The sequence below is a fragment of the Mus caroli genome, unplaced genomic scaffold (genome assembly GCF_978045245.1).
Source record: "Mus caroli unplaced genomic scaffold, Mus_caroli_1 scaffold_17, whole genome shotgun sequence".
Lineage (NCBI taxonomy): Eukaryota > Metazoa > Chordata > Mammalia > Rodentia > Muridae > Mus > Mus caroli.
Window position 1 is genome coordinate 33,388,242 of NW_028227272.1, and position 23,259 is coordinate 33,411,500.

The 23,259-nt window shown below is 40.2% G+C and overlaps 1 non-coding gene and 1 pseudogene across 1 annotated transcript; one reads left to right on the forward strand and one right to left on the reverse strand.

The window, feature by feature from the left end:
- Positions 1 to 11,136: 11,136 nt before the first annotated feature.
- Positions 11,137 to 11,241, forward strand: LOC115030334 (U6 spliceosomal RNA). The gene has a single exon (XR_003835914.1). It is a non-coding gene; the product is annotated as a U6 spliceosomal RNA (small nuclear RNA).
- A 137-nt stretch (positions 11,242 to 11,378) lies between these two features.
- LOC110288636 (cystatin-A-like) lies at positions 11,379 to 15,525 on the reverse strand (annotated as a pseudogene).
- Between the last annotated feature and the right edge of the window lie 7,734 nt (positions 15,526 to 23,259).

The window sequence follows — 23,259 nt, forward strand, 5'->3', positions numbered from 1 at the left end:
ACACGAGGGGGGGGAGGGAGAGAGAGAGAGAGAGGTAGAGGGATCAATGGGGTAAGACAAGAGGCCAGATTTTGCACTCACAAAACATGTGACTTGGGTTTCAGGCCATTAAAATCTGTGCCAGAAGAAGCTGTGGCTTTGATTATGAAGTATTTTCTGTTTGGTCATAGCTGTAGCCTTGGTAACCCCTTGCATGTTAACTGACTCCTATTTTGACTGGTTTTAATATCAATTTGGAATGTAGTAATTCTAGAAATGTAGAAAATTCTGGATTGATAACAATTGGAATCAGGTGAATAGAGAGCCTTCCCTAAAGAGCTGTACCTATTGCCTTACCACTGAGGCCAGAGCCACCACCCTAACTGTTGGAGCAGCTTTTTGCAGGGGTCTGGATAAAAAGAGTTTGGCAGAAGGAAGGAAGCTTGCCTTCTGATCTCTTTGCCTTCCCTCTGCCTCCAAGTTGATTTACTCTGTTGAAGTCAGAGCCAACATTTCCAGCCTTCCACCATGAACTAAAGACAAGAAGATCTCCAGCAACCTTCCAGGTGTTTGGTGCCAGAGAGGGACTGGCTCTTCCTGCACTGTTGTCTTCATTGGATGGCCAGCTACAGAAAACTAGATGTTGACATTCAAAGGTTGTCAGGCAGGAGTGATGGCACTGGCCTCTAATCTCAGGGCTTGAGGGTCTGAGACTAGTGGAGCTCTGTGAGTTCAATGAGAGCCTGATCTACATAGTGAGTTCCACACCAGTCAGAGCTACTGGGTGAGGCCTTGTGGACTCACTTGCTGGCCTCTCCAGCAAGGAGTTCCAGCTGCCGTGGGAATACTCTGACAGCCTAGGCAGTCATCCTCAAGAACCAGGCAGCCTCTGACTTTCCAGCCTCTCAGGTGTGATTCAGCTGAGGTTGCAGTTTTAATAAGGCTGACTCAATGAAGTCTTTCCTGTGTCTATTTGCATCCCACTGGGTCTTTCCCCCCTGAGCACTCTGACTGATGCACGCTCCTCACTGGAGTCTCCTCATGCCTGGTTAAAGGCACTGGCAGCCATCCAGTGAGCTGCTCAGTGCAGAAGCCAGAGGGTTCTATTTAACTTCTTATTGCCCAATATGATCCATCAGCCAACATTGCCTCTTCTTGTCAAAAATTATCATGAGCCATACATTATTCTCACAGTAGTCAGGGTGACTTTGTAAACACAAACTGGATAATATACTTCTGGATAATTCACATCAGAATTTTCTTATTAATTTAAGAAGAGAAATGAGAGTAGAGAGACGTGGAGAGATAGGGAAGAGCAAGCGAGTGAGCAAGCAAGCGAGCTACAGAGAGAGAGAGAGAGAGAGAGAGAGAGAGAGAGAGAGAGAGAGAGAGAGAGAGAGAGAGAGAGAGAACAAAACTCAACCTCATACAATGCACAATTAAGTCTTGATGCTCAGCCTTTTCCTAACCTCATCTCAATGTAGTTTCCCAGTTGGTACATGCTGGATGTTGGCCTCATTCAATTCTTAGAAGACAGGTCATACTCTTCTTCATTCAGACTCTTTGCACGTGACACTGCAAGATAGAAACTCTTCTCCTTGGGTTCTTATCCATCCTCTCATTAAAAATATTGAATTTTTGAAATGATGGATGAATTAACTTGCTTGATTTAATTATCCCACACTGTATTCAGAAACTGAAAGTCATTTCATACTTTATAAATGTTGGGATAACTCTCAGATATTATCTTTATTAGGTAAGGAAAAAAACGAGTCAGTTGTGTTCCACTGTGTTTGTAGCAGCCTTATTCACAATAGCCAGAAACTGGAAGCAACTTAGATGCTCCTCAACTGATGAATGGATTCAGAACATGTGCTTCATTTACACAATGGAATGCTATTCTGCTATTAAAAACAAAGACATCATAAATTTTTTAGGCAAATGATAGAACAAGGAAATATCATCCTAAATGAGGTAACCCAAAAGGACATGCATGGTATGTATTCACTGATAAGTGGATATTAGCCAAAATGTAGAGAAGACCCATGACACACTGACAGACCCAGTAAAGGTAAACAAGAAGGAAGTGGGGGCAGGATCAGGTATAGGTGTGACAGGAAAGAAGCCTAGGCAACCAGGAGAATGAATAGAAATATGTAGCTGCTGTGAGTGAGGCATGGGTATAACTTTAACTTTTCTTCTTCTTCTTCTTCTTCTTCTTCTTCTTCTTCTTCTTCTTCTTCTTCTTCTTCTTCTTCTTCTTCTTCTTCTGCTTCTGCTTCTGCTTCTGCTTCTGCTTCTGCTTCTGCTTCTGCTTCTGCTTCTGCTTCTGCTTCTGCTTCTTCTGCTTCTTCTGCTTCTTCTGCTTCTTCTGCTTCTTGTTGTTGTACACAATGCCCTATGACTTCCCCTCTTCATTTAAGGATGTTGCAGCACAATAATCTTTTTTTAAGGTATTTTCTTCATTGGGATACATTTCCAATGCTACCCCAAAAGTTCTCCATACCCCCCACCCCACTGCCCTAACCCACCCACTCCCACTTCTTGGTCCTGGCGTTACCCTGTACTGAGGCATATAAAGTTTGCAAGACCAATAGGTCTCTCTTTCCAATGATGGCTGACTAGGCCAACTTTGGATACATATGCAGCTAGAGACACGAGCTTCGGGGGGTACTGCTTAGTTCATATTGTTGTTCTACCTATAGGGTTGCAGATCCCTTTAGCTCCTTGGGTACTTTCTCTAGCTCCACCGTTGGGGGCCCTGTGATCCATCCAATGGCTGACTGTGAGCATCCACTTCTGTGTTTGCTAGGCCCTGGCAAAGCCTCACAAGGGACAGCTATATCAGAGTCCTTTCAGCAAAATCTTGCTAGTGTATGCAATGGTGTCTGCATTTGGAGGCTGATATTGGGATGGATCCCGAGGTATGGCAGTCTCTAGATGATCCATCCTTTCATCTCAGCTCCAAACTTTGTCTCTGTAACACCTTCCATGGGTGTTTTGTTCCCAATTCTAAGAAGGGGCAAAGTGTCCACACTTTGGTCTTCATTCTTCTTGAGTTTCATGTATTTTGCAAATTGTATCTTGTATCTTGGGTATTCTAAGTTTCTGGGCTAATATCCACTATCAGTGAGTACATATTGTGTGAGTTCCTTTGTGATTGGGTTACCTCACTCAGGATGATGCCCTCCAGGTCCATCCATTTGCCTAGGGATTTCATAAATTCATTCTTTTTAATAGCTGAGTAGTAGTCCATTGTGTAAATGTACCACATTTTCTGTATCCATTCCTCTGTTGAGGGGCATCTGGGTTCTTCCCAGCTTCTGGCTATTATAAATAAGGCTGCTATAAACATAGTGGAGCATGTGTCCTTCTTACCAGTTGAAACATCTTCTGGATATATGCCCAGGAGAGGTATTGCGGGATCCTCCGGTAGAACTATGTCTGATTTTCTGAGGCACTGTCAGACTGATTTCCAGAGTGGTTGTACAAGCTTACAATCCCACCAACAATGAAGGAGTGTTCCTCTCTCTCCACATCCTCGCCAGCATCTGCTGTCACCTGAATTTTTGATCTTAGCCATTCTGACTGGTGTGAGGTGGAATCTCAGGGTTGTTTTGATTTGCATTTCCCTAATGATTAAGGATGCTGAACATTTTTTCAGGTGCTTCTCAGCCATTCCTCAGGTGAGAATTCTTTGTTTAGCTCTGAGTCCCACTTTTTAATGGGGTTATTTGATTTTCTGGAGTCCACCTTCTTGAATTCTTTATATATATTGGATATTAGTCCCCTATCTGATTTAGGATAGGTAAAGATCCTTTCCCAATCTGTTGGTGGCCTTTTTGTCTTATTGACGGTGTCTTTTGCTTTACAGAAGCTTTGCAATTTTATGAGGTCACATTTGTTGATTCTCGATTTTATAGCACAAGCCATTGCTGTTCTATTCAAGAGTTTTTCCCCTGTGCCCATATCTTCTAGGCTTTTCCCCACTTTCTCCTCTATAAGTTTCAGTGTCTCTGGTTTTATGTGGAGTTCCTTGATCCCCTTAGATTTGACCTTAGTACAAGGAGATAGGAATGGATCAATTCACATTCTTCTACATGATAACTGCCAGTTGTGCCAGCACCATCTGTTGAAAATGCTGTCTTTTTTCCACTGGATGGTTTTAGCTCCCTTGTCAAAGATCAAGTGACCATAGGTATGTGGGTTCATTTCTGGGTCTTCAATTCTATTCCATCGGTCTACTTGTCTTTTGCTATACCAGTATCATGCAGTTTTTGTTTTGTTTTGTTTTGTTTTTTTTGTTTTTGTTTGTTTGTTTTTTTTGTTTTTTGTTTTTGTTTTTTTATTCACAATTGCTCTGTAGTACGGCTTTAGGTCAGGCATGGTGATTCCACCAGAGGTTCTTTTATCATTCAGAAGAGTTTTTGCTATCCTAGGTTTTTTACTATTTCAGATGAATTTGCAGATTGCCCTTTCTAATTCATTGAAGAATTGAGTTGGAATTTTGATGGGGATTGCATTGAATCTGTAGATTGCTTTTGGCAAGATAGCCATTTTTACTATATTAATCCTGCCAATCCATGAGCATGGGAGATCTTTCCATCTTCTGAGATCTTCTTTAATTTCTTTCTTCAGAGACTTGAAGTTCTTATCATACAGATCTTTCACTTCCTTAGTTAAAGTCACGCCAAGGTATTTTTTATTATTTGTGACTATTGTGAAGGGTGTTGTTTCCCTAATTTCTTTCTCAGCCTGTTTATCCTGTGTGTAGAGAAAGGCCATTGACTTGTTTGAGTTAATTTTATGTCCAGCTACTTCACTGAAGGTGTTTATCAGGTTTAGGAGTTCTCTGGTGGAATTTCTGGGGTCACGTATATATACTATCATATCATCTGCAAAACGTGATATTTTGACTTCTTCCTTTTCAATTTGTATACCCTTGATCTCCTTTTATGGTCGAATTGCTGTGGCTAGGACTTCAAGTACAATGTTGAATAGGTATGGAGAAAGTGGGCAGCCTTGTCTAGTCCCTGGTTTTAGTGGGATTGCTTCCACTTCCTACCATTTACTTTGAGGTTGGCTACTGGTTTGCTGTAGATTGCTTTTATCATGTTCAGGTATGGGCCTTGAATTCATGATCTTTCCAAGACTTTTATCATGAATGTGTGTTGGATTTTGTCAAATGCTTTCTCGGCATCTAACTCGATGATCATGTGGTTTTTGTCTTTGAGTTTGTTTATATAGCGGATTACGTTTATGGATTTCCATATATTAAACCATTCCTGCATCCCTGGAATGAAATCTACTTGATCAGGATGGATGATTGTTTTGATGTGTTCTTGGATTCGGTTAGCGAGAATTTTATTGAGTATTTTTGCATCGATATTTATAAGGGAAATTGGTCTGAAGTTCTCTACCTTAGTTGGGTCTTTCTGTGGTTTAGGTATCAGAGCAGTTGTGGTGTCATAGAATGAGTTGGGTAGAGTACCTTCTGCTTCTACTTTGTGGAATAGTTTGTGAAGAACTGGGATTAGATCTTCTTTGAAGGTCTGATAGAACCCTGCACTATGGTCCTGGGCTTTTTTGGTTGGGAGACTATTAATGACTGCTTCTATTTCTTTAGGGGATATAGGACTGTTTAGATCATTAATCTGATCCTGATTTAACTTTGGTACCTGGTATCTGTCTAGAAATTTGTCCATTTCATCCAGGTTTTCCAGTTTTGAGTATAGCTTTTTGTAGAAGGATCTGATGGTGTTTTGGATTTCTTCAGGATCTGTTGTTATGTCTCCCTTTTCATTTCTGATTTTGTTAATTAGGATGCTGTCCCTATGCCCTCTAGTGAGTCTGGCTAAGGGTTTATCTATCTTGTTGATTTTCTCAAAGAACCAGCTCCTCGATTGGTTGATTCTTTGAATAGTTCCTCTTGTTTCCACTTGGTTGATTTCAGCCTGAGTTTGATTATTTCTTGTCATCTACTCCTCTTGGGTGAATTTGCTTTCTTTTGTTTTCTAGAGCTTTAAGTGTGTTGTCAAGCTGCTAGTGTGTTCTCTCTGTAGTTTCTTTTTGGAGGCACTCAGAGCTATGAGTTTTCTTCACAGAAATGCTTTCATTGTGTCCCATAAGTTTGGGTAAGTTGTGGCTTCATTTTCATTAAACTCTAAAAAGTCTTTCATTTCTTTCTTTATTCCTTCCTTGACCAAGATATCATTGAGTAGAGTGTTCATCGGTTTCCACGTGAATGTTGACTCTCTATTATTTATGTTGTTATTGAAGATCAGCCTTAGTCCATGGTGATCTGATAGGATGCACGGGACAATTTCAATATTTTTGTATCTCTGGAGGCCTGTTTTGTGACCAATTATATGGTCAACTTTGGAGAAGGTACCATGAGGTGCTGAGAAGAAGGTATATCCTTTTGTTTTAAGATAAAATGTTCTGTAGGTATCTGTTAAATCCATTTGTTTCATCACTTCTGTTAGTGTCACTGTGTCTCTGTTTAGTTTCTGTTTCCATGATCTGTCCATTGATGAAAGTGGTGTGTTTAAGTCTCCCACTATATTGTGTGACATTTTCTTCTTTTAATGGTGGTTCTTATATGCTTTAACCTCTCTTTTGTCCCACCACCTACCAGAGGTAGTGGAAAAGAAAGAACAACTTTGCCACTTCAAAAGGTATGTACAAAGCTCCTGAGACAATGTCTTAGGTGAAACAACAGAGTCTAAAATGGGTTAATTAATAGGAATCAAAGTGCAGATAGGAATTTAAGGCCATATGTGGCAAACATGGGGCTCTTAAGAGATGGCTCAGCAGTTACGAGCATTGACTGCTCTTCCAGAGGTTCTGAATTCAATTCCTAGCAATCACATGGTAGCTCACATCCACCTGTAATAGGATCTGATTCACGGTTCTGGTGTGCGTGAAGACAGCTTCAGTGTACTCATATAAATAAAATCAATAAAGGAAAAAAGATACAGGTGGAAAGTCTTGCCACAAGGAATATTGAACAATCACTGTTTTTTGTCAATATTTTGTATGGCAGCCATTACAAATAATGTGTAAACAATTTCCTTAGTCTATAATTTATCACTATATGGATGACATGTTGATGGGTAGTTCTAATACACATACCTTAGGAAAAAATATTTGTTGAAGCACAGATAATTTTTGCTTTGTTGGGTAGTTTAAAGCTGAAAAGTACAAAGAAGAGATTCTGTAATCAATCTAGGACATAATATAGGTCTCCAAAACCCCGGCCACAAAAGTTACAGATAAGAACACATCAATCGTGCCAGGTGGTGGTGGCGCAAACCTTTAATCCCAGCACTTGGGATTAAACTTTCTGAGTTTGAGGCCAGCCTGGTCTACAAAGTGAGTTCCAGGACAGCCAGGGCTATACAGAGAACCCTGTCTCAAAAAGAAGAAGAAGAAGAAGAAGAAGAAGAAGAAGAAGAAGAAGAAGAAGAAGAAGAAGAAGAAGGAGAAGGAGAAGGAGAAGGAGAAGGAGAAGGAGAAGGAGAAGGAGAAGGAGAAGGAGAAGGAGAAGGAGAAGGAGAAGGAGAAGGAGAAGGAGAAGGAGAAGGAGAAGGAGAAGGAGAAGGAGAAGGAGAAGGAGAAGAAGAAGAAGAAGAAGAAGAAGAAGAAGAAGAAGAAGAAGAAGAAGACATCAATTGCAAGCACTTAATGATTTTCAAAAATTGCTAGTATATATTAATTGTCTACAACCCATATTGGATTAACTACTCAAGTTAAGTAACTTATTTCAAATCTTACAAGGTGATTCAACCTTAAATAGTTCCATGACCACATAAATCATCTAATATATCTACCAAAGAGACACTGGAGATATAAACCGAGTTACAATCCTGTTAGCACAGCAAAGTAATTTTCTTAACTATATAAAAAATATTGGTTTTTCAAGTCAGAGTTTTAAATATGTTCCTGAAATCCTCCTCTATAATGTATTATTTCCACAGTATCAGAGGAACTAGGGAAATGAGTGTGGCCTCAGGCAAGTCTTACTGCATCTCTGAGGGGAAATGTTGAGTGGAGTTGGGGGGAAATGAGTTGGGGGAAGTGAGCAAGCTTGGGTGTCCACACTCAGGTGTGGTAAGCATGGTTTCTCCCTGCAATTTCTGTGCCAATAATGTCATCATATTGTGCCATAGGAGGATGGACATATGTAACCTAAGTTTCTAAATATGGTAAACCTCAGAGAATTTTTTGAAAGAGAATAGTTAATAATGCCAAGGCTGGTTGTTTAGAATCCCACCAATATTAAAAAGTTAATAAAACTGTCTACAGAGGATTTCTACTTGCACTTTCTAAAATGTTTATTCCCAAACATGAAGAAAGTGGCAAACACCTTCATTTCTTCTACTTCCGTAGTTTCCCCACCCATATTCTCTCTCATTTTTATATGTATTTATGTACTTACTTATTTTTCAGGACAGGAATTCTGTGTATAACAACCATTGGCTGTCATGGAACTGATTGTTTAGATCAGGCTGAACTCCTTGATATCTTCCTGCCTCTGCCTTGCAATGCTGGAATTAATGATGTGTACCACCAGGTCCAGTGATTTTTTTTTTTTTTTAGAGGGGATTGAAATTAGCCCAGGATGACCTGGAACTCACTCTGTAGCCCAGGCTTCCTTGAAACTCAATATGAACCTTGAAGTTCCTACTTTCCTGCCTGGATTACAGGCATGTCCTTACATCCTCTGACACTGTTTCCCAAGTGATGGGATTACAGTCTTTAGGCAACTTATCAGGTAATATCACAACCAAGTAAAACATAAGGGTTCTCATTAGAAAAAGTGTTGAGTGCCAAGGGGGAAGTGCTAGGGATAACAGGTGACAGGGCACAGCAGAGGGACAGAGGCTTGCTGCTCACCCATCCCTGCCCACTGGGGTGATTTCTCCAGAGAGAAAGGGGATAGACATGTTCAGTTCTGAGTGACAGAGAGGTAGATATCTGTTATTTTATTGTGTTCTTCTGTATTTAAATCATTCTAAAAACAAGATAAAATGAAATATGGCTATCTAAAAACAGCTAAAATCCTTTCAGGGGCCTGTAATTGTGTCTGAAAACAACAACAATATCAACAACAACTTCTAAATTACTCTTCTTAAGATTTACAGAACCCACAGTGTCTGCTAATCTGTAAATTACATCAGAATCTTAGGTTTCTTCTTTTAATCCTGTACATCAAAGGACACACTCTGTCAGTTTTTTACACTTCTATGAGGTTTGACTTAAAGAAAAGAAATAAAGTTGTCTAAAAAGAAGGATAGAGAACTTTGCTTGAGAGCCTGATGTCGAAGGTTCTTCAGTGAGGTGCAGAGGTCTGTTCTTTATGACCAAATCCTGACAGGCTTAACTATCATGATGGTCAACCAGAGTTCTAATAGATGATTACATTGGAGACAGAATTTTGATTTTGTGTGGTGCACACAGGCTTTCCGTGAACACCTCACGTAGTCCATGTTGATCTGTACTCAATTCTTCTCTCAGATCGTCTTGAATCTGTCTCTCTAATTCTGGGATTATAATCATGTGCCTCTATGTTCAGGGCTAACATCTTCCAACTTTAAATGGCTTGTTCTTCCTGATGTTCAGAATCAGTAAATGATACTTTAAGGTAGGGATACAGCTTAGTGGTAGAACTCTTTGCCAAGCTTGCTCAAGACACTAGGTTTAATCCCTAGTGCCACCAAGAAAAAAAATTAATCTTTCATAAAGCAGATCATAGAACCATATCCATTCCCTTGAAGACAGCCATAAAACCTAGAAACTTTGTTCAAAACTTCCCCTGCCCTTTAGTTTAGGATTTGACTTTCCTTGCCTTGTAGGAGGTCATACAATCTTCATTCTAGGAGGGGTTCTGCCCAGTACCACAGAGATAGACCTCTACACAGATAAAACAAGACTCAAAACAGACTAGCCTTGCTGGTTCTCCTACCCAACCTTTCAACAGTAGGCCATAAACTTCCCTGTCCAGTGACATCTGCAGTAAGCTGTTCATTTTTGGACTATTAAAAACATTAAAGATGGACAGCTCTTCTTAACTATTTGTGTCTCCATTTCCAAAGTGTCCTCTGTCATTTAAAACTTTGATCACATAAACCCATCCCACTTTCACTTTCTGTGCTGTCTGCTGTTACAGGAATGTGAACCTTAGAAAGAAGAAGATGAGTCTTACCCTCATACATGCCTCTGGACAGTCATTATGATGATTCGTTTTGCACTGAGGCAAAGGTTTTAAATATGCTTCTGAGACACACTTTAACTATTTTTGTTTCTTTTTTTGAGGCAGTGTTTCACTGAGAAGTTCTGGCTAGTGTTGAAATCACTATGTTGATCAGGCTACCCTTGAGCACACAGAGCTGCACATGCTTCTGCCTCTCAAGTGCTGAGATGAAAGGCAAGCACCACCATACCTGGCTAACAACCTTAGAATGCCAATATCTAGTTCTCTGTGGTTGTACACACACACACACCCACATAAATGAAGAAAGAAGGAAAGAATGAAAGAAAGAAAGGAGGAAGGAAGGAAGAAAGGAAGGAAGGAAGAAAGGAAGGAAGAGAAAGAATTTTAAAAGGAAGACAGAAATTAAATGGAATACATGACTCTGAACTGGACCTCTGTAATAAAGGACCAATATTGCAACAACTAGAGAAGCTTCAGTGGCACCGGAAGACTAGATGTAATTGTGCCGTCAGTGCTCTTTTCCTGCTCTTGATTGTTGGGTTTTGGATGTATAAGATAATATCCTTATGGGAAGTTTACACTACTACTTGCACTAATGAGCACCAGGAAGCACTGTAGGTGATGGAAAACTTTGCAATCGACTCTCATGTGCACAGGAAGCCTAGGGGAGGGGAAAGAGCAACTTACTTATCAGATATGGTTGTTTAAAAACAAGACTTGTAAAACACAAATTTAATTTTCAAATATGAAAGCAGAGATGACATGCTGGGTCCTGGGCAACTGAAGGCATCAAGGAGTGAGCTTCCTGACAGCCACCAGTGTACCTGCAGTGAGGAAGGGGTGAAAAGGTCCTTTACGCAGTTGCAACTGAGCCATAGGTTTTCTAAGGTTTCCAGTTGGTATCATTCATTGTGGAGTTTCTACTCTGAACCATGAACACTGTGCTTTCTCTGGCAACATGTAGGTTAAAAATTGGAATGACACAGAGGTTAGCATGGCCCTTGACCAAGGAAGACATGCAAATTGATGAAATATTCCATATTTAAAAGTAATTATCTAGGAAATAAAGGTCAACACAATACTGAGTAACGATGGAGGAAAACAGTTATTTCAAGATTGCTTCTTTATTGATGGCCGCATCTCTTTACAATGAGAGGGATGAGATCACTTTAGAATTTACTGCTTAGAAGTAGGACAGCTCATCATTCTTGGGTTTTTATTTTTTTGGGGGGGGTCGGGTAACCACTAAGTTCCAAAACATTTTCTCCAGAAATCCTTCTGAAGACCTTTATGTGGGGGAAACAACCAGCACCAACATCCATCTGAAAGACATAAAAGAAGAAGAGAGAGAGAGAGAGAGAGAGAGAGAGAGAGAGAGAGAGAGAGAGAGAGAGAGAGAGAGAGAGAGAAAGGAATGGAAAAAAGGAAAGAAGTTAGTTCACATGGATCTTAACTGTATGGCAACTCTTTCTTGTCCAGATGAGATGTGCCGAGCTCTCCTGAAACAACACCTCTTGCCCGAGACAACACCAGCGAACTGACCGTCCATCAACCCTTACTTTAACAGAGAGAAGAGCTAACAGGATGGCAGAAAACATATATCCTAGATGTATTTTTTAATACTCTTTGAAAAGATTTTGTTCAATGTTTTTGTATAAATGTTTTGCCTACTTGTATTTAAGTGCACCACATATATGCAATGCCTGAAGATGTCAGAAGAGAGTGGTACATCCCCTCAACCTGGACTCCGAGATGGTTGTGAGCTGCCATGTGGGTGCTGAGACCCAAACCTAAGTCCTCTGCAAGAACAGCCAGCACTCCTACCAACTTATCCATTTCTTCATATGGATTTAATTTTTTTTACTTTATATTTAAATCTTGGCACAGATCACACTCCAGAGTTACATTTTATTTTCATGATGCCTGGAACAGGAGCAGAGTGCAGCCAGTGTTTTGGGTGATTCATTTGTCTGAGTTCTAAGTTGGGACAAAGATTTACCGTCAAGTTTGATAAGGGAAAAGAAACTAAGATTTGATTTGGAAAATATGGAATATATGGTCCCTATATGTCTGCTGTGTTACAATCTACTTTGTGACTACCCACCAGGCTGCCTCCTTTGTAAAGTAAAAAAAAAAAAAAAAAAAAAAAAGAAATCTAAGAACTATCAAGGTAAAGGACCCAGTGGATTTTTTTTGTTGTTGTTTTTGTTTAATTTTGTTTGGGATGGGGCATGATCCTGGGACCTAGACTCTCCTGATTAAAAATTGCCACTTTGTTCTTTATCAGAACAGTAAAAGTTTTGTGTTCTACAGTAGACACTGCCCTCTGATAGCTATCCTTACCTTAATCTTCAAATGCTACTAACCAATTATACCTCTATATGTGGCACTATGAGTTTATAAATGCATGCACACACCTGTGCTTCTTTGTGTGTGTGCATGTATGCATGTGTGTGTGTGATTACACTGACTTTTTAACATAGAGCTGAAGAAACCTTTATGTATTTACAAGTTAAAATAAGATCCATCCAGTGGATTGGGGCAGGGGGAGTCTTCCACTTGCAAGTGTATTAATTAAAGACAAGTGGTAGAAATGAAGCTACAATCACAACAGTGCTAGAGAGGTCAGTGTCTAACCTTAATGAAGTAATTTCGTCTTTGGAAGACTTGAGATTTATACTTGACGACTTTGAACTTTTCATATTTCTCATTGGTTTTCTCTTCAAGCAGTGACCTGACCTTATGATGGAGAAAGTAAGAGATGATTTTAGGGCTGTGTTGACTCAGGTTATCTGAGCCACAAATCTGGGAACCTCATCCCACTGATGAGCATGGGCTGGCTGCTCATGCCTCTAGCCTCTAATCCTAGAACTTAGAAGACTGAGGCAGGAGAAGGTTATTCAAGAGGAGCTTGAGAGTTATAGAAAATTTCAGGTGAGCTGAGGCTACCTATTGAATACTGCCTCAAAACTCAACACACACACACACACACACACACACACACACACACACACACACACACACACACTAGTCATGAAGGGCCCCAAAATGGACATCTATGTTTGATCAGTAAATACATAAAACATTTAGTGGAGATTTTTCTCTGGGCTTCTTCAGATCATTCTAAGGATACAGTAACCCCATGTGGCCTGACACGGTGTGGGGACCCAACAGACCATAATCCTGGAGGAATAGACTGAATTTCCTGACTTAACAAGGGCTTTCCATTGTATGGGCCCCATGGCATTTTTCTCTGCAGTGGGGATTATTGCTGTGATTCAGAAAATGCTTCCTAAAAGTACTGTTTCCCTGCCTCCCACACTTTAGTGGGAGTTGTCCCCTCAGGTTGTTTCCTGCAAGACAGGACAGATGAGTGACATCTGGGAGCTGAGCCACCACCCTGTACCTGCACACCTGACAGTAAAGGGGTTGGCAGCAGTGACTAATGTCCTTTTTGGTCTTAAACCTGTGTTTGGTCATGAAACAGTGATTAATTAAGTTTTATTTTATAACATTCCCTATATATCTTGATTTCCTCTACACTATTAATTTTGGGAGAACAGAGGTCATTTCTTTCAGGCCTTTATGTAGATCCTACAGTTTGTAGCCTGATGATTGACACCTAGGGATACCTGGGAAATGTCCCTAGGAGATGGTTCTTGGCTGTGCATCTCACATGGTGATATAAGCTGGAGAACCTCACTTCTACAGAAAGTTTACTGCATTTCCTCCCCTGATTCCTGCAGAGCTCCCTGAAGATGTGATCTATATATGGTGTAATTATCAAGGTAAGCCCTTCCAGTAGTTTCCGAACTTAAAATTATATGATCAAAGTATGTTTTATGTATGTAGGAAATCCTCGTAGATCTAATGAGAATATGTTCAAAAATTACCCTAGCCAGGCAGGATGACACACTCCTGTAGTACTTGTTACTTGGGAGGCTAGAGGGAAAAAGATTATTTAAATATGTGAGGTTTGGACCCCTTTGAGAAATGGAAACACTTCTATGCACATTATTTAAGTTAGTCCTTTTGGATTTTGCTTCTTAAAGGTGAAATGGAGGACTTTTCCTTGGCATCTTATTTTAAGGCCTGAGATCCTCCAAGTCTTTTAGGATGCTCAATATATCTGGTACTACAGGAAAGTCAAGTAGTGTGTAGAAGTGCCCACACTTACAGAAACTTCGGTAGAAATGTGGACATGCAGGCCTGTCTAGCCCTCTTCAGTCAGATCTGCATTTAATCTGCAGTGACAGGTGACTCATGTGCACATTTAAGGTTGAGAACTCCAACTTGATGTGAGGATTCTAATGAATATCTAAAGTTTTAATATTCCTCAAAAGTAAAATGCTCCCAGATATTTATTGAAATAAACTTATGTGTGAGACCTATTTAGCCTTAACTATTTAGTCACTGAATTTTAGGACTGTGACCCCCCCTCCCTAGAATATTCAGTGCCCTAAACATGAAGGTTCTCATCTGTTCTACTCACATAAGATCTGATGGTGCCTAGCATGGTAGCACATGCCTATAATCTCAGCCCTTGAGAAGCTGAGGCAGGAGGAGTGCCTTTGTTTGAGACTAACCTGAGTTACCTACTTGTTAAGTCATCGAGCAAGACCAGGACTTAAAGAAACACACGAACAAATGAACCAGAAACAAACAAAATGGATTCTCCAGGATGATTTGCTTTCAAGGTTGAAATCAATGTGCTGTAAGAAAATAAGCTGACAGATTGCAACCTATCTCCATAATTTGCATGCATTTCTTCCTTGTAAAACATGTAACACAATACATTCAATATAGCCAATAGTTAAGCAAGGTGGATTAACTTGCGAGAAATACTGAGTTGTATTTTGACTGTGATGGTTTGGTGGGCATTGCATCCTGGAACCAGCTCAGAGATCCTTAACAATCTTGGGTGCCTTCACACATCATCTTTATCTAGTGGGACTGGAACATTCCATCAGTAATTAGAGCTCCTGGGATCAGACATGTTGAGGTGTGGAGACCATCCAGAATGAATTCACCTTTAGCTACTGAGGAAACTAAGGCTGCAGTAAAGAGTGTGGCTTGGCCAAGTTTACTCTTGGGGTGTTAAAATCTCTATGAAAGGCTTAATGTTCCACTTTCAGCTGTATAAATGTCAGAATATTTCTGACATTTCTGACATTTCCCACACTGTTAATGTGGGGCCAAATTATGAATAAAATGTTGGAAATTTGGTTTGGAATCAAGCTTTTTCCTCAAGCACATTGACACACCTTGTCAGCAATCTCCTGGATTTCTGGTGTGGCAGATCTGGCCCGAGACAAGCCTCCAGTCATCATTGTGATGAGTTGCTTCTTTGCTCGATAGGACACTTAGAAGAAATGATCAAGCAAGCACTAAGAGTCAGGGTTTTAAAGGTATCTGTAAATTCCTCCACTAATGTATTAGCTCCACAGTATCAGAGGAACTGGGGAAATGAGTGTGGCCTCACTCAAGTCTTACTGCATCCCCTAGAGGAAATGCTGAGTGGAGTTGGGGGGAAATGTGGTGGGGGACATGAGCAAGCATGTGTCATAATGTCATCCTGTTGTGTCATCTAAGGAAGGACATGTAGAACCAAAGTTTCTAAATATGTTAAATCTTGAAGACTATAATGGATTTCTACATGCAGTTTTGAAAATATTTATCCCCAAATATGAATAATAGCATGGCAAACACCTTTATTTCTTCTGCTGCTATTCTTTTTCTTGTTTTATGTTTTTGTTTTGTTTTTGTTTTGTTTGTTTGTTGTTTGACTCTCTGTTCCTCTGTGAAACATCACCTAGCTACCATGGAATTCAGACTCCTTTCAGGCTGGCTGTAAACTCACAGAGATCCCCCTGCGTCTGCCCCCTAAGTGCTGGGGTTAAAGACATGCACCACCATGCCCATTAATTACATTTTTTGGAAGAAACTTCGTGTAGCCCAGGCTGTCCTGGGGCACACTGTGAACCTTGAACTTCTGGGTCTTCTGCCTCTGCCTGCAGAGGGCTAAGGTTACAGGCATGGCCCTGAATGTCTGATGCTTCTGTCTCTGCTTCCCAAGTGATGGATTTACAGTCAGTAGGTAACTTATCAGGCAATATCCAAACCATGTAAAACATAAGGCTTCTCATTAGAAGAATTGCTGGGTGTCAAGAGAGTAGAGCTAGGAATATCAGGGAAGAGGGCACAGCTAAGGGACAGAGGCTTGCTGCTGAAACATCCCTGCCCATTGGGATGATGCCACCAGAAAGGAAGGGTTGAAAACATGTCAGTTCAGAGTGACAGATTCATAGATATCTGTTATTCTATTGTGTTCTTCTGTATTTAAACAATTCTAAACATTAAGATGAAATTAAAATATATATATTTAAAAACAACCAAAATCCTTCTTACCAGGGTACTGAGACTGTTTTAAAGAAAAACAAAGAAAGAAGTCAAATAAATTATCTTTTTTCACAAGTACAGAACCCACACTGTCTGGTAATCTAAAAAGAGAATCTTTTTAAAAAGAATTATTGATTTATTTGTTTATTTTATGTGCATATGTATACTATAGCTGTCTTCAGGCACACCAGAAGAGAGCATCAGTTCAGATTATAGATGGTTGTAAGCCACCATATGGTTGCTGGGAATTGAACTCAGGACCTCTGGAAGAGCAGCCAGTGCTCTTAACCACTCAGCCATCTTTCCAGACCCAACATGAGAATCTTAGGCTTCTTTTAATACTGTTTATCAACTGACACAGCCTCAGTCAGTTTTATAGATTTCTGTGAGGTTTGACTTACAGAAAAGGAATATGGCCTTCTAAACAGAAGCAAAGGGAACTTGGCCTGAGGGTCTGCTGTGTGTTGGTATGTTCTGATGCTTTGGTGAAGAAGGAAACATAGCTATGTGCCCAGAATGATGCAGACACATTGCAACCTTCATTTTCTGCCCTCTGCTTCTCCTATACAACCTTTTTGTACCCTATGAGTTGGCCAAGATAGAACTTTGTGGATGAGGACCCCCCTCTGCTTTCTTGTCCCCAAGCAGTGCTCCTTGGGTAACTCCTGGACTCCTGCCTACTGGGTGTCATCTCATAAACATTGACCTTCAAGCACTGAGAGATCAGGACTTTAGTAACCATTGGAACTTTGGCTCATGATTCCATGGTAAGTCGGTTATGATGGGGAAGGCATGGCCATAGGTGAGAGGCAGCTGGTCTCATGTGTCTGGTGTCAGGAGGCAGAGTGACAAGTGTTTGCTCTCAGCTCATTTTCTCATTTTTGTTCAGTCTAGGACCATGGTGTGATGTCACTTATATACAAAATGGTTCTTCCCACCTTTAACGACCCAGTATTGAACATGCTACAGTGAAGTACATATTTGTATCCACCAAAGACTTTCTAAATGTATCCCATATCTAGTTGGCAGGATTAACAGTCATTATGGTCAGAGTTCTAAGAGATGATTTCATTGGAGACAGAACTTTGATATTGTGCGGCCCAAGCTTTTTTTGAACTACCTATATACCCCATCTTGATTTTGAATTCATGATCCTCTTGAATCTCTCTCTCTCAATTTCTGGGATTATAAACATGTCCCTCTATACCAAGTGTTAACAAATGCCATTTCAAAATGCATTGTCCTTATAAATTTCTTTCCTGATGAAGAGACTCAGTAAATGACACATTAAGGTTGGGAATGTAGCTCGGTGATAGAACTCTTTGCCAAACTTGTTCAAGGCACTAGGTTTAACCCCTAGTACCACCAAGAGAGAAAGAGGTAAACATGGGACAGAAGTCGGGGACCCCTCTGGAAGAGTTGGGGGAAGGATTGAAACAACTAAATGGGATGTCAATCCCACAGGAAGACCAATAGTGTCAACTAACCTGAACCCCTGAGAGCTCCCAAAGACTGAGCCTCAACCAAAGAGCATACAAGGGCTGATCCAAGTCCCCAGGCACATGTATAACTGAGTGATGCCTTGGCTGGCCTCAGTGGGACAGAATGGGCCTCATCCTGTAGAGTTAATGCCTCCTGGTGGGGGAGTACCCAAGGGGAACCACCTTCTCAGAGTTGAAGAGGGGAGATGGAGGGAAGAACTCTGCAAGGGGTGACTGTGAAGTGGGGGAAGTACTTGGGATGTATATAAATAAGATAAATAATTAACTAATAAAGAATAAAAATAAAAATAAAAGAAAAACCCAACCTAAAAAAGACAGACAGATAAACAGAAAGAAAAAACCAGTGTGTCCCTGTGTTTTCAATTGTTAATTGTGTTGATACCAGGCTAGTAGGATACATAAATGTTCCTCAATTTCTCAACAATGAAAGGCAAATTGCAGTGGGGAAGATCATGTAGACTGCATAGCCAACTGGTTGAGTAAGGAATGTGGCTTTTACATAATAAAGGGCTGATATCTTAAGCTAAGCCCGTAGAACTGGCAGACCTTCTAAGCAGGCAAAGATACTGGCAGAAGCAGAAGGAAGAATGAAAGGAGACAGAACAGAGGTGGTAAGTGTATAATTAGAACCATGTGAAGAGATGCAATGGTGGAGAAGTTGGGTTAAGGTAGAGGCTAGCTGACAGATTGCACCAGGTAAAAAGCCCATGACCAGATGGGTTTATTGGAGTTTTCGATCAAATCTTTAAAGAAGACCTAATACCAACACTCTTCAAACTATTCCACAAAATAGAAACAGAAGGAATACTACTCTATTTATTCTATGAAGCCACATTACGCTTATACTTAAACCACACAAAGACCCAACAAAGAAAGAGAAATTCAAACCAATTCCCCTTTTGAATATAGGTGCAAAACTACTCAATAAAATTCATGCCAACTGAATCCAAAAACACATCAAAACAATCATTCACCACAATCAAGTAGGCTTCATCCCAGGGATGCAAGAGCAGTTCAATATACGGAAATCCATCAACATAATTTACTACATAAACAAACTCGAAGAAAAAAAACCCTGCATGATCATTTCCTTAGATGCTGAAAAAAAAAGCATTTGACAAAATTCAGCATCCCTTCATGTTAAAAAACTTGGAAAGATCAAGAATTCAGAGCCCACACCTAAACATAGTAATAGCAATATTCAGCAAACCAATAGCCCACATCAAATTAATTGGAGAGAAACTTGAAGCAATCAAACTAAAATCAAGGACTAGACAAGACTGCCTACCCTCTCCCTATCTATTCAGTATAGTACTCAAAATTCTAGTTAGAGCAATTAGACAAGAAAAGGAAGTCACAGGGATATAAATTGGAAAGGAAGGAGTCAAAATATCACTATTTGCAGATGTTATGATCATATACTTAAGAGACCCCCAAAATTCCACTAGAATCCAAGATGGCTGGATGTAAAATTAACTCAAACAAATAAGTAGCCTTTCTCTACTCAAAGGATAAACAGCCTGAGAAAGAAATTAGGGAAATGACACCCTTCACAATAGTGACAAATAATATAACATACCTTGGTGTGACTCTAACCAAGCAAGTGAAAGTTCTGTATGACAAGAACTTCAAGTCTCTGAAGAGAGACATCAAAGAAGATCTCAGAAGATGGAAAGATCTCCCATGCTCATGGATTGGCAGGATTAACATAGTAAAAATGGCCATCCTGCTAAAAGCAATCTACGGATTCAATGCAATCCCCATCAAAATTCCAACTCAATTCTTCATAGAGATAGAAAGAGCAATTTGCAACTTCATTTGGAATAAAAAAAAAAACCCCAGGATAGCAAAAATTATTCTCAACAATAAAAGAACTTCTAGAGGAATCACCATCCCTGACCTCAAGCTGTATTACAAGCAATTGTGATAAAAACTATATGGTATTGGTACAGAGACAGCCAGGAAGATCAATGGAATAGACTTGAAGACCCAGAAATGAACCCACACACATATGATCACTTGATATTTGACAAAGGAGCTAAAACCATCGAAAAAAGACAGCATTTTTAATAACTGGTGCTGATTCAACTGGCAGTCAGCATGGAAAAAAATGTAAGTTGATCCATTCTTATCTCCTTGTACAAAGCTCAAATCCAAGTGGATCAAGGACGGCCACATAAAACCAGATATACTGAAACTTATAGAGGAGAAAGTGGGGAAAAGCCTCAAACACATGGGCACAGGGGGAAAATTCCTGAACAGAACACTAGTGGCTTATGTTGTAAGATCATGAATTGACAAATGGGAGCTCTAAATTGCCAAGCTTCTATAAAGCAAAAGACACTGTCAATAAGACAAAATGACAACAGACAAATTGGGAAAACATTGTTACCAACCCTACATCTGATAGAGGGCTAATATCCAATATATACAAAGAACTCAAGAAGGTAGACTCGGTAGACTCCAGAGAACCAAGTAACCGTATTAGGAAATGGGGTACAGAGCTAAACAAAGAACTTTCAACTGAGGAATATTGAATGGCCGAGAAGCACCTAAAGAAATATTCAACATTAGTCATTAGGGAAATGCAAATCAAAACAACACTGAGATTCCACCTCACACCAGTCAGAATGGCTAAGACCAAAAATGGCAGGTGACAGCAGATGCTGGTGAGGATGTTGAGAAAGAGGAACACTCCTCCATTGCTCATGGGATTTCAAGTTTGTACAACCACTCTGGAAATTAGTTTGGTGGATTTCTCTGAAAATTGAACATAATAATACCTGAGGATCCAGCTATACCACTCCTGCGCATATACCCAGAAGATGCTCCAACATGTAATAAGGACATATGCTCCACTATGTTCATAGCAGCCTTATTTATAATAGCCAAGATCTAGAAAGAACCCAGATGTCCCTCAACAGAGGAATGGATACAGAAAATGTGGTACATTTACACAATGGAGTACTACTCAGCTATTAAAAATGATGAATTCATGAAATTCTTAGGAAAATGGATAGAATTAGAAAATATCATCCTGAATGAGGTAACCTAATCCCCAAAATCACACATTGTATGCACTCACTGATAAGTGGATATTAACCCAAAAGCTTCAAATAACCAATATACAACTCACAGACCACAGGAAGCTCATGAAGAAGGAAGACCAAAGTGTGGCTGCTTCGGTCCTTCTTAGAACGAGAACAAAATACTCACAGGAGAAAATATGGAGATAAAGGGTAGAGCAGAGACTGAAGGAAAGGCCATCCAGAGACTGTCCCAAACCCAGACACTATATACAGTTTCCAAACACAGACACTATTGTGGATGCCAAGAGGTACATGCTGAAAGGAGCCTGATATGGCTGTCTTCTAAGAATTCCTGCCAGAGCCTTACAAATACAGAGACAGATGCTCACAGCCAGCCACTGGACTGAGCGTGGGGTCCCCAATAGAGGAGTTAGAGAAAGGACTGAAGGAATTGAAGGGGACTGTAACCCCACAGGAAGAACAACAATATCAACCAACCATTCCCCCAAGTGTTCCCAGGGATTAAGCCATCAACAAGAGTACACATGGCTCCAGCTGCATAGCTTGCAGAGGATGGCCTTTGTCATGTGTCAATGGGAGCAGAGGTCTTTGGTCCTATGAAGGCTCAATACGTGCCCCAGTGTAGGGCAACTGAGGGTGGAAAGGTGGGAGTGTGTGGGTGGGTGGAGAAACACCCTCATAGAACCTCATAGAAGCAGCCACCAGCTACTGGGTTCCTGAAAGGAAAATTTGTGTTTGGATTGGAAAGGCAGTGTGAGAAATAAGGAGCCAAGACAAAGTTCTATGATCAAGGCCAATGTTTACTTATGAGTCTGACCTTATAAAGCAGAGGTGGGGGGGGGTACCATCCCCCACTATGCCAGCTTCTCATTGCTTTGTCAGGATCACTGTTTTGTCAGGATTGGGTGAGGAAAACAGGTTCAGCCTCTTAGCAGGTAGTGGCATCTTGGAGGAAAGCTGCAGATATAGCAGGACAATAGACTTTACCTAGGTCAGAAGACTCCACTCTAGGTGGACTAGCAACTGTGGCAAATCAGGTTTGAGCCAGCCTGACCAAGGCTGGGGGGAGGGCACAAAGCAGAGGGACTGAGGATGGAATAGGGAGTTTTGTGGAGTGGGGGACAGAAACTGGGAAAGGGGATAACATTTGAAATGTAAATAAACAAAACATCCAATAAAAAAAAAAAGAAAGTAACATCAGATTAAAGAATAAAGAAGATAGTCTTCAGGTTCTTCACCCACAGATTAGTGTTAATCTCATTCATTTGGGAGCTAACCTGAGAAAACTGGAAAACTTTTAAAATTAGCCTTACATAGGACTATTAGAAAAGCTACATTAATTTTTCCAACTACCATAAAGCGATTACCTACAGAAGAGTAACCCACATGGTATGATGAATTTGGATGACAGTCCTTAGGGAATGGTAGAACCAAGGAGATTTAAAGAGGTAATTATAGCATATAGCATGCACTCACCACATGTGAAACAGGTACTAAATGATTAAGCCATGCAAAATTGTGTAATTCCAAAAGATTTGAAAGATTTAATAACAGCTATCATAGAAGCTGGCACTCCACTACAGTGGCTAACATATTGGAGAGAGGAGGGTTTGACTATGGAACAACATAATGGGTCTGGAAGGGTTAATATTCCCAAGGGTCAGTTGCTAGGTGCAGGTGAATATGCTGAGTTACAAATGCAGAGTCTGTTTAAAGATCTCACCTTAGACCAATGTCTTACAGTAGTTTAAATGCTTGGGACAAGGTTGAAAAACTGTGAAGATGATCTGAATCATTTACCAACCCAGGGGTCAGAAGGTTTTAGTGATTTTTTTTAGAATGACTAACTTCAACTATAAAGGCAGCAATATCAGATCCATATGTAGAGAATAATTAATTGGTTTTTTAGCTTTTAAGAACAATAATGCTGAATGCAAAAAGGCTATTAGACCTTTAAAGCCCAGATCTGCACCTACTTATGAATGCATTAGAACTACTGTACATGTTGGATCTAATGTATTCAATGATGCTATGATAGGACAGGCAATTCCTAAAAGTATGAAAGCTCAGACTGTCTGAAGTTGTGGCTGTGAAAGATCAGGTTATTTCTTAA